Consider the following 3718-nt stretch of genomic DNA (forward strand, 5'->3'; position numbering starts at 1 on the left):
GAAGAGGGTATGATCATACTACATTTTCATTTGTGAAAGCGTAAAAGAGAAAAAGAGAATATTGTATAATATGTAACACTTTTAATTAATATTTTCCAACAACTTATTCTATGATTATGTTACATTATCCTCTCTGAAAACGTAGAAGAAAAAAAAAAATATAATATGATGAGGCTAGAAGAAGAGGGTATGATCATACTACATTTTCATTTGTGAAAGCGTAAAAGAGAAAAAGAAAAAATTGTATAATATGATGACGCTAGAAGGAGGGGTCGAACCTCCGACCTTGTGGTTAACAGCCACACGCTCTAACCAACTGAGCTATTCCAGCTTTGTTTTTCATCTTCACACAATATTTATTTTCTTATTTGTAAGTAATGTTTGGTTAAATCCGCAAGTTTTTTTTACACTCAATTCATTTAAAATATAGATATATCTACCATAAATTTGAAGAAATTACATCGTTGAGTTATTTCAATATTTTTTTGGAAGAATTTCAATATTTTATTAACAGTAACAATAAAAACAAATTACCAAAATGAAAATAATCTTTAAAACAAATAAAGAAAGTAAAATGGAATCTGTATAGTCACAGTTTCTTTTTTATTATTATTATTTCTTTTGAAAGAATACAGTCATAGTTTAAAAACAAATAAACCATTAGTATCATATGAATGGTATGAGTTTAAAGCCTCAACCTGAAATAGCTGGGTTTCAAAACATAAAATTAAGGCCAATTCTTGTACCTTGTATTTGGTTCAAAACTTTAACAATTAATTTTATTTTTCAAAAGTTTCAAATAATTCTTCATTTTTGTTCAATTATATTCAATAACATCTTATTTTTCAATAAAATTTATTGGATGCAGAAATTGAAAGTTATATGTCAAAAAGAAAATATCAAATAGATAAATATTTAAAATTTTTAAAAATTCACGGATCAATTGGAGTTTTAAGGTTATTAAATATAATTGGACAGGTTCAAGAGTTACTCAATGCAACTGTATGAGAATACTAAGTTACTGAATAATTATTCGAAACTCTTACTAAAATTTTGACTAAATCAAGTACAAAAGACTATATATATATATATATATATATCAAACCCAGTGGCGAATACAAGATTAGTCGGTTGGGAGGGCCGATTTTACATGTGCGTTCGGAATTTTTTTTTTTTTTGCTAATTCGAACTTGCTTAATTTTTTTTTTTTGTATATATGCGTGTTATAATTTGAATGGTCAAGAACCAAATTTAAGGAGACCTAAGAGGCCAAAAAATTAGAAATTTGGATTTATGGAGGCCTAACAGACAAAAAAAATTAGAAATTTGGATTTAGAAAGGTCTAACAAGCCAAAAAAAATATTAGAAATTTGGATTTATAGAGGCCTAACAAGCAAAAAAAATTAGAAATTTGGATTTAGAAATGCCTAACAGGCCTAAAAAAAATTAGAAATTTGGATTTATGTAGTACCTAATAGGTCTAAAATATTGAAATTTTGAATTTTGGACAAGTCAAACACGTAATGTGATATATTTAATTTTTTTATTAGTTCAATACTAGTTTCTAAAAAAAATTATAACATTTAAATAAATAAACACTTTCTAAAATAAATTGAGGTTAGGGGGAATTGAACCTAGGACCTTTTAAAAAAAACAAGTGTTTTAACCATCTCATCTACCTTTAAAGAATGAAATATTACTACACAGAGTGTATATATACTAATATTTGGGGGGGGCCGAAACTACTCGTGACCATGGTGGTTCCGACGGCCGGAAGGGCCCGGGCACCCCCAGGCCCCCCTGTATACGCCCCTGATCAAACCATGTATTACGAACCAAATAATAATATCATTCTGAACATAAGAAGAAACACAACAACAGAAATCTTTAATTAAAAAATCGGTTTTGATATATGCAGCCCTTAGGGCTACATATAAGCATTAAATACAATGGAATATTCTTTTATATTTTCAAGATGTGTATTTATTATTGCATTGAACTTCTAAATACACCAAAAATCATTCAATGCAATCATAAATTCTTTTATATTTTTTTATATCTGTATTAATTTTTAATTTTTTATTTTTTGAAACGATATCTGCATTTATTATTTCGACAGGTTATTTGTAATTGTGTTAGTAACAGAATAAAAGTTACAAATAACTCGTCGAAATAACACAGTTATGAATAATCTGTCGAAATGATAATATTTTTTGAAAAGATATCTGCATTTATTATATATTTCATTGTATTTAATGCTTGTATACAGCGCTGCATATATCCAAGCAGCTAAAATATAAGAAGCAACATTTTCAATTGTTTGTTGTCTTTCATAAAATTAAGTATAAAATTAATTTTTTACAATAAGTCAATTTTAAAGAATTTCAAAGAAAAATGTGAGAAGTTATTTGTCGTCAAAATTGAAATCATTAGACCCATTGATTTCCATTAATTAATTTAATAAAGAACTTTTGAATCGCATATGACTGATTCTCACTTCATCTATTTATTAACAATCTATAAAAACCCAAAGTTTCAGTTTTCCTAAACATGAAATTCTCAATATTTTTTATATAACATGTAAACCATCAAAATTCTTAATTTATAATTATAATTATAATATTTATTAAAGAAATAGTCTTCCAAATTATTCCTATCGTGTTTAATAATTCAATTTAATTGATTTTTTTGAAAGGAATTTAATTAACTTTATTATTTTTTAACTTATTATAATTCAATTAAGTTGAATTAAAACATCCATACATTTTTCTTTTTGAAAATTTTATTGCTTTATAACTGATTATAATTCAGTTTAAATATAACCACTTAATTGTTTTATTACTGTAATTTGTTTTATCATAAATAAAATAATAATATTTGCCATAAAAAGTCTTCTATACCATTACTATGTTTAACAAGTCAATTCAATAAAAAATTTAGTTTCAAAACTTTATTACTTTGAAATTAATAATAATTCAATTTAATTTAATTTTCACATTAAAACCAATTAATTATCATTAAAAAAGACTATAAAATACATGGTTGATAACATATATACTTTGACTGTTTTGGTCTATTTTTCATTTGATAGATTAAGCATACGATATGAACATCTGTCTGTTAGTATTTGAATATGTTGATATATTTATAACATTGTTTGAGAAATAGTTTGATTTGTGGCATTTCGTGATGATAGATTTCATGCTTATGAGATGAGATGTAATATCACTGGTTCAATACCATGTAGATATTGTCTGCTTTGATCCGAATGCAATATCATGAGTCTCATGGCTTTAAAACTCGTCTGCATATATGAAATTACCACCTTACTAATAAGCCCCAGACACACTCTCTCCATTTTCGATGTGAGATTCAGTTCATTCCTACCCTCATTGCAATGCCTTATGACCCCTTATTGCTCAATCCTTTTATACCGACGCCACTCACTATGGACCAGGTCGTTATAGGCCCACCAGATTCTGTCTGATTTGTCCCCAAACCACATATCGTACATGAAAAGTCAGCTCTGATACTAATTGTAACATCCTGGTTCGACACCATGTAGATATTTTCCGCTTAGCCCAAATCCAACACCTTGGACCTCACAGCTTTAACACGCGTCTGCATGTATTAAATTTCCACCCCACACACACCCTCTACCTTTTTTAAGTGGAATTTAATTTATTCATGTCCCCAACGCTATCGTTTAGTGCCGATC

The 3718-nt window shown here is 27.5% G+C and overlaps 1 non-coding gene across 1 annotated transcript; it reads right to left on the minus strand.

Moving 5' to 3' along the window:
- Positions 1 to 257: 257 nt before the first annotated feature.
- TRNAN-GUU (transfer RNA asparagine (anticodon GUU)) lies at positions 258 to 331 on the minus strand. Its single transcript has one exon. It is a non-coding gene; the product is annotated as a tRNA-Asn (tRNA).
- Between the last annotated feature and the right edge of the window lie 3387 nt (positions 332 to 3718).

Source organism: Euphorbia lathyris, chromosome 2 (assembly GCF_963576675.1).
Source record: "Euphorbia lathyris chromosome 2, ddEupLath1.1, whole genome shotgun sequence".
Lineage (NCBI taxonomy): Eukaryota > Viridiplantae > Streptophyta > Magnoliopsida > Malpighiales > Euphorbiaceae > Euphorbia > Euphorbia lathyris.